The sequence below is a fragment of the Malus sylvestris genome, chromosome 8, assembly GCF_916048215.2.
Source record: "Malus sylvestris chromosome 8, drMalSylv7.2, whole genome shotgun sequence".
In the NCBI taxonomy this organism is placed as follows: domain Eukaryota; kingdom Viridiplantae; phylum Streptophyta; class Magnoliopsida; order Rosales; family Rosaceae; genus Malus; species Malus sylvestris.
This window is the reverse complement of record NC_062267.1, coordinates 14,676,417-14,684,730: the sequence shown is the minus strand read 5'-3', so window position 1 is coordinate 14,684,730 and position 8,314 is coordinate 14,676,417. Positions and strand designations below refer to the sequence as shown.

Sequence of the window (8,314 nt, the reverse complement as noted above, 5' to 3'; positions counted from 1 at the left end):
AGTCTAAAAGGAGTATTTGTGGGGTATGCAACTTGTGAGAAGGGGTATAGGGTGTTTGATCCATTATCTAAGAAGCTGTTCTTGTCAAGAGACATTGTGTTTGATGAAGAAGCTGTCTGGAATTGGGAAGAGAACTCAGGGTCAACATTTCTTAATACTGGAAGTTTCATGCACAGTGATATAAGCACAGAGAGTAATGACAGAATGGTGTTGTCCCCTACATCACCTATTCTATCTCAATCTAGAAGAGCTCTTAATAGTGAAGACTATGAATCTGAATCAAGGTCACCTATCTTAGGTGAATCTTCAAGCATGTCAAATGCAATTGAAGGACAAAATCAAGCATTTGATAATACACCTTTGAAATGGAGAAATCTGAATGATGTATTGGCTCAATGTAATCTGTGTATCATGGATCCAGAGAAGTATGAGGATGCCAAACAAGATGAGTCTTGGTTAAAAGCTATGGAGGATGAGCTGTTTATGATTGAAAAGAATAGCACCTGGAAGCTTGTTGACAGACCAACTGAAAAGCCTGTCATAGGGGTTAAATGGGTTTACAAAACCAAATTAAACCTTGATGGTTCAGTGTTGAAGAATAAAGCCAGGCTGGTGGCAAAAGGCTATGCACAAAAGCCTGGTTTGGACTACAATGAGACTTATGCACCGGTTGCTAGGTTGGACACCATTAGAACCTTAATAGCTTTGGCTGCACAAAAGAGCTGGAAACTGTATCAACTAGATGTGAAATCGGCTTTTTTGAATGGAGTTCTACAAGAAGATGTCTATGTTGAGCAGCCTGAAGGTTTTGTAGTAAAAGGCAAGGAAGAAATGGTGTACAAACTTCATAAGGCCCTCTATGGTCTAAAACAAGCTCCGAGAGCTTGGTATGGAGAGATAGACAGTTATTTCTCACAGTGTGGTTTCAAGAAAAGCTTGAGTGAACCAACACTGTATATAAAAGCAAGGGGAGAGGATATTCTGATTGTCTCTATCTATGTAGACGATATTGTCTACACTGGCAGTTGCAAACCAATGCTAGAAGAGTTCAAAGAAGATATGAAAATGAAGTATGAGATGACAGATTTAGGTCTCCTTCACCACTTCCTTGGGATGGGAGTGATACAAACTGATTCCTGCATCTTCATTAATCAGAAGAAGTATGCTAGCTCTTTACTGAGCAAATTTGGTTTAAATGAAGCAAAGACTGTCTCAACTCCTTTGGTAGCTACGGAAAAATTGTCTAAAGATGATGGAAGTGGATCTGCAAGTGAAGAATTGTATAGGAGCATTGTGGGAAGCCTTCTATATCTCACTGCTACAAGGCCGGATATAATGTATGCAGCTAGTTTATTGGCAAGGTACATGCACTGTCCTACCAATAGACACTATGGGACTGCAAAGAGAGTACTCAGATACATCAAGGGAACTCTGGATTATGGCTTGGAGTATGTGAAAGGAAGAAAATCATGTTTAATTGGCTTCTGTGATAGTGACTGGGGAGGTTCATTGGAAGACAGCAAAAGCACATCAGGATATGCATTCTCTTTTGGCAGTGGTGTGTTCTCTTGGGCTTCTGTCAAACAAAACTGTGTGGCATTGTCCACAGCAGAAGCAGAGTACATAAGTGCATCCGAAGCCACAGCACAAGCAATATGGCTGAGATTTGTCTTGGAAGATTTTGGAGAATTACAAACTGTAGCCACTCCTCTTCACTGTGACAACACATCTGCCATTGCTATCACAAAGAATTCTGTGTTCCATCAAAAGACAAAACACATTGATAGGAGGTATCACTTCATTAAGGATGCACTGCAAGAAGGAATCATTGATTTGATATACTGTCCAACTGAAGAACAGATTGCAGATATCTTCACAAAACCTTTGGCTAAGGATCGGTTCAACTTTCTCAGGGATATGCTTGGTGTGAAATCAGCTCAAAACTTAAAGGGGAGTGTTGAATTATAAGTATTTGAGCTGAAAAGTTTTTTAGAATAAGTTTCTGTTTTGAATTGGTGTATTCACTTGTGCAAATGAGGCAAAGTGTAAATGTCTAGTTTTGTAAAAGGGCCATGAGTGCTATGTGTTGTTAGATCCATGGAATTAGAAAGATGTGTGTCTAGGATGAAATGTAGAGGTTTATGTGGTCCCAAGTTAAGGACCTTCAGTTAATGTAAAAGCACATTAGTGCTCCTTTTTTTAATACAGAAGATATATTCCTCTGCAAAACTTTCTGCAGAGAAGAAGAACAAAAAGAAACCATTCGTTTCCTCCAGTTTTTCATTCATCATTTGTTATTTCAGTTTTAGTTCCATCCACATCAAATTCTCTTTGATTCCAGAAAACACTAACAGGAAAGGTATACTCCAGGGACGGAAAGTTCTTGAGAGTGGATTGAGATGGAGGGTCGGAGATGGACGAAACATTAGGATTAGAAACGAGCCTTGGGTCCCAAAACTACGCACCTTCCATCACTCTACAGGCTCTTGGAAGAGGAATTTGGTGCGAAACTCATCTGGTGGTTGCCAATTAGTCTATACGTACGGATGCCAGGATAGGATTATTTGGCACTATTCTAGAAATGGTGATTATACGGTTAAGTGGGTATGGGGTGGCGATGGAGCTTCAAGCAAATGGGGAATTGGGACGGAAGGGCACAGGAATGAACAGTGGCAATATGGGGGCTGACCATGTATGGCAGGAGGGGTGGAGGTTAAAGGTGCCATATAAACTGAAGTTTTTTATCTAGAGGTGTTGTAACAATTCGCAGGCGGTACGGATGGACTTAGCAAGGAGGAGGATAAATTGAGAAGCATCTGGTTTTTGGGTGTGAGTTTAGTCGGGTATTTTGGTATTGCAGCCCCTTACAACTAGATGTGAATGCGTTCGAGGGAGCGGAACTTCTTCAGGAAGTAGTATTTGGGCAGGATATGGAAATGTCGAAATGAATTGATTTTCCAAGGGTTAATGAAATCTCCGATGGAATCTATTAATTTATTGCGACGACACGTTCAAGAGTTTAGGGAAGCTTAACCCGAAAAACTGGAGAAGAAGGCGCAATGCGGGAGACCTGCGACTGCAGTATTTGCTGGGAAACCGGTGCGCTGGAGACGTCCATGTTTTGGAACTTTAAAAGTGAATTGTGATGGGTCATGGAGTGAGAAATCTATGTTGGGTGGGTATGGATGGGTAATGCGTGACGTTGCAGGATTATTAAAGATGGCTGGTGGGATGGGGGGAGAAGTGTTTCACGGAGCTGGAATGGCGGAGGCGGGGGCTATTCGTGGGGCGTTGGTGAAGTGTAAGGACCTGGGTAGCGACAAGGTGGAGGTAGAGTTTGATGCCCTTTCTATTATCCAAATGTTGAATGGAGAATGCTCTATTGATGTAAGTTTGGAGTGATTGCTATTTGATATTAAAGCCTTGGCATTTCAGATTAGGGAAGTGAAGTTCACGTTTGTTTAGTGGCGTGGTAATCTCGGTGCCCATGTCGTGACTTCATATGCTATCTCGCGTGGTGGCTCTTTCTTATGGAATGCTTATAGTCCTGAATTTTTATTTAATATTCTTACAAAAGTTGTAACCGTTTCTATTAGAATTTAATAAAGTTTACCTTTTGACAATAAAAATTCTAGTGTAGCCACATGTCCTCAAAGTATGTGTGAAGGTAAAGATGAACGAATTTTTATTTTTTTTATTTTTCTTGTTTTATGAAGAAAACTTGTCTCTTCTTATCCAATCTACAATAAGAGCTAAACGATGAAAAAGCGAAACCACTCATTATGATTGTTGCATTTCCAAATCTCATTAAGTTTGTTGTGAGCTACTAAGTTTTCTAGATAATTAAGTGGGCGCTCTAAATCATTGAACCTATCGCTTGTTTGTCATGCTAGCAAGGAAAGGTAAGAGTTGTTTTGGTTTGGACATTTGTTTATGCAAATAATTGTGAGATTATTAATATTAATGCCCTAATGAAATTTTCCATTTTTCATAAATAACAAAATTGAAAAGTACAACAATAATGCAAATTAAAATAACTTTGTCAAAGAGACAAATCAAAATCCCAAAAGATTGTCTATACTTTCCTTTTTTCTTGTTAACTATATATGGCAAAAAGTGACCGCCCTTTCATTATTATGTGACTCACCTTTCTTTCCTTAAATGAGATTTATAAACCAAAGATCCAAAAAACAATCTCAGAGGCTTGGCTTTTTTGGGTGGATGAATTTGAGTGGTTTTGATGGAAAGTTTGAATTTTTCACATCGTTTTCACTATCATGTGAGTCGAATCTGCGACATTGGTCAAACAAGTAGAGATTGATGTCACTAGATGGACATGTCATTTCATACTCATTATTAAGCAATAGTAATTGTCGAATATGAGACATTTTTCAACTAAGTGGAGATTGGTTGAGTGTCACTAGACGCACTGATCATGCAAACTTTTTCATGTTCATGTTAATCAAAAGCAATGTGAGGTGCCTCTGAGTCATGATGGACTCATCACTAATCTCTGAAAAAGAGAGAGGAGGCAAGAAAAGACCCCATGTCTCATGAGCTTCAGAAAAAGGACTTCACACCCTTCTGTGGTGTGTTCAGTTGTCTACAACCTAACTCACACGCATTCCTTGCACTCTGAAACAAATGTGCTTTTGGGAGGAGTGTGAATAACACTTCACTGTGGCCATATGAATCTATAATCAAGTTACGACTTGCAAACTTCACTCTCGGACGTTAAGGTTTAGGATAGTTTGAAAATAAAGTGTTATTCACGTAAGTAATTATCTGGATAAAAAGGAAAATGTCATCTCCACTTCTGTACTTTAACTTTCGCACTTACAAAGCGTACATGACATGCAATAGTGCGTGAAGAGCATGAACTCACGCTCCGAAAAGAAAACAAAAGTAATAAGTTACTACCAATAAACATGTAAAAAGGTAAATTTTTCTTTAGGAATTTTAACGAAGAGCTCCCGGTACTGTTCACTTTAACGAAAAACCATATTTTTACACTAAAAAATCAATCCTAGTACTTATTCACTTTACTCTTTATTTTGTCCTTATCGTTAAATCTCAAAGTTTTCAAGCCTTTTTTCCTTAATTTTTCTTTTTTCTTTCCACGTATTTTTTCTTTTGCAGTACGGTTACATATGGTCATGAATTTCAACCGCTACATCCTAATTTTGTTTAGAAAAAGTTACTGATTAATCTGCAGATAGGGAAAAGAACTTTGCTCATGACCCAACCGCCTACTCCAGTAATTAATATACGCGGTTTAATTCGGGTGCCAGTCGAATTCAAGACTTCTTGTCAATAATTGTGCAGACTGCATCGAGTTGTGATTTAATCAGTAGGAATAATACAAGAATTGCAAGCTTTTAGTCATGCATCTTCGTGAAATTTACCAACCTTAAGAAGAAAAAAATACATAAACTTTGTACAGAAAGCCTGATCACTTATATAACTATGCGGCCAACTTCTGAAGACCTTGCAATTTAGCCCACCTGCATGAAAAGAAGAAAAAGGTGGTCATTAATTTTCACATTCACGTTTTCTCCTTCTGCACGCGTCCATTCTCCGTGGACTTATTCAATCCAAACACTATAAAAACATAGAAAAATGCGAAAATCACAACCCTACAAAGATAAAGAACAATAGGCTAAAACACATCATAAACACAAAGTATATGTGTATAGAGCTGCAGTGAGGATATTACTGCAGAAAGACTGCTGAAGAAAACCAGTAGCCATTGGAGGGCGTAGACGTTTGAAGGAGACGATCAGAATCTTTTTTATGAACAATTCAAATCCTGCCTGTGGTTTTTCACAGCTTTCTTGAACTGTTTATGTAACTGCATGAAAAATTTCTGCCAGTTTAACTCTTCTGCACACTGCACAGTTCAAGAAAGCCGTGGAAAATCACAAGGAGGATCATCTCTATGTGTACTGATTTTTTTGTAAGGGAAAGAAACTGATGAGGCGTGTAGGAGATTTGATGAATTGAGATGTTATTTATAGAACAAGATGGTCAGCATTTTCTGATGATCAACCAATCAAATTTCAGTGCATCAGCACCAGCACACAATTTGGACCCACCACTTGGCATTGCCATTTTGGCCATTGCTGAATCAAAAGCAGGGTTTAGGGTGAAATTTGATCACTTTTGCAGGTTGAGTTTCTAGTACCAGATCTCTTTCTATGTGCTATCAGCTAAAAAGGATGCATGAAAGTGGCATACCTAAAACTTTAGCACTAAATGCAATATCCTTTTTTCCCCCCGTTTCATGCAAAATTTCCACAAAAGGTGGATTTTTCTTTTGCTTGATCAATTTGATAACAAACTCGTTATTCACATCGATTAGTGCATAAATTTATTGACACATAGATAAGTGGTTCGATCATGCGTTCAACGTGGATCACGATATTTATAGGGTCATTTCAAGAATGCTTCCCATGTGGGTCTCATGTATTACGTGTTTTTTATAAAACCCAAAAGTTTTTTAAAAAAAAAAATTAAAGGCTTGACTCGAGAGATGGAGACATAAGGATGCGATAAAGTCCTCGGTGGGTGAGTATCTCTCTAGATTGGCAAAGCCAAAAACCCCCTTGAAGAGGAACTATGACTGAGGATGATTTTGGCAATCCGAAATTCACCCGTGTACATGAGATACCATGAGGCTATTGAATGTGATTTTGGAGTGCCAAAATCATCACCGATTTAACCGTGTTAGATATATAAACATGTTATTCATGCATTTATGTACTAATATTCCTTTATAATGCAAAAATGCATGATTATATATCTAACATGATTTGTGGCTGTGGAATGTGATTAACATTTTGAATGTTTTTATTCTTTAATAAGCTGAAGGGAGTAATTTAAAATCCCAAAGAGAAAATTTTACCAAAAAAGAAAGCACAGAAGAAAAGCTTCACAGATTTGCTTTTCTTATGTTTTGCTCTTCTTTCAGATATAAATTGTCGATGGTTCTTTTGTGGCTTGACAGCCATGGAAGTTAGTGCCGTTTATAGCTAAATTGAATTTTCTTTTATTGGTTGCAATGTATTGGAATCAATCTTTACGTCCAATTATTTATTGGGATTTAGAAAAGACTAGCAAGGGTGCCCGCGCTTTGTTACGGGATTGAAAATTATACAACGGATGTAGAAGTTCTAAAACAATTATATATATGTATATACAGTAGACAACATTGTTTACGTACATGTGCAAATTTATTTACAACTCTATCAACAATAAGGAACAAAATAGGTGTCCATGGGCGGAATGAAGCTTATGGGTATAAATTGTCAAATTCCATACATATCAAACTTCATTTAAGAAATTGACAACCATAAAGAATAAAGTGATAAAGTTCACAATATGAAACCGTTGCTTCACTAAATAAGCAGTACCAACAAAATCATGTTTTTTTTTGCTGCAAAAGAACAAAGTATAAAAAGGGAGACCAAATATTTATTTTTATTTTATATTCTGTGAAAAAAAAAACACTTGGAAGAAGAAGCAATAGGTGAAAAGATCATATTTATTTTAATTTTTTAGGCAGAGAAAAATAGCACATAATACCCATTTCAATAAACAACCTAAAACCCATTTCACGTTTTTTGTTTTGTTTTGTTTCGAGCTCCCAAGAAGGTTGTAGATGAATATCATTCTCATCGTAAGAAGTTTGAATCAAACTTCGTGCAAGTGGATGAACCGGAGACTACAAAGATGGAGGTTTCTGACTTTCAAAAGGATACCACCCCTATGGAAGATTAGAATCTTAGACATAGACTTAATTTTTTTTTTAGTTGAAATAAGACAATGGGGCTGAATTCTACCAAGTGGCTAAACCCCTCATTTGTTTTTGGTTGATTTTTGAACAATTTTCCTTTATGTTTGGATTATTTGTTGGTGATTTGTTTTTGGATATTAAGTTTTAATTAATTATCATCCTTGAATAAATGAAATTATTTTGAATTGATATTTGGTTTTAGAACTTTTATACGTGTGACCAATTCAAATTCATTTTTCATTCTAGGTATGACTAGTGGGGAAGTTAGTTGTCTGGCAGATAGTGCAACCACGCACACAGTTTTACGTGAACGCATCTATTTCACTAACTTCATACCTAAGAATGCACCTCTGACAACCTTCTCAGGCCCATCCAAACTGATAGAAGGATATGGTAAGGCACGTATAATGTTTTCCAATGGTACAATCTTGACATTTCTGAGGCACTCTATTCTCCACGTTCTGGAAAAACGTTGTTGAGTTTCAAGGACATTAGATATAACAATTACCATGATGAAAC

At 37.3% G+C, this 8,314-nt stretch overlaps 1 long non-coding RNA gene across 1 annotated transcript; it reads right to left on the bottom strand.

The window, feature by feature from the left end:
• Nucleotides 1–5,357: 5,357 nt before the first annotated feature.
• LOC126631621 (uncharacterized) lies at nucleotides 5,358–7,632 on the bottom strand. The gene is made up of 2 exons (XR_007626419.1): nucleotides 5,717–7,632; nucleotides 5,358–5,504 (listed from the first exon to the last, which is right to left on the bottom strand). It is a non-coding gene; the product is annotated as an uncharacterized LOC126631621 (long non-coding RNA).
• Nucleotides 7,633–8,314: the final 682 nt, after the last annotated feature.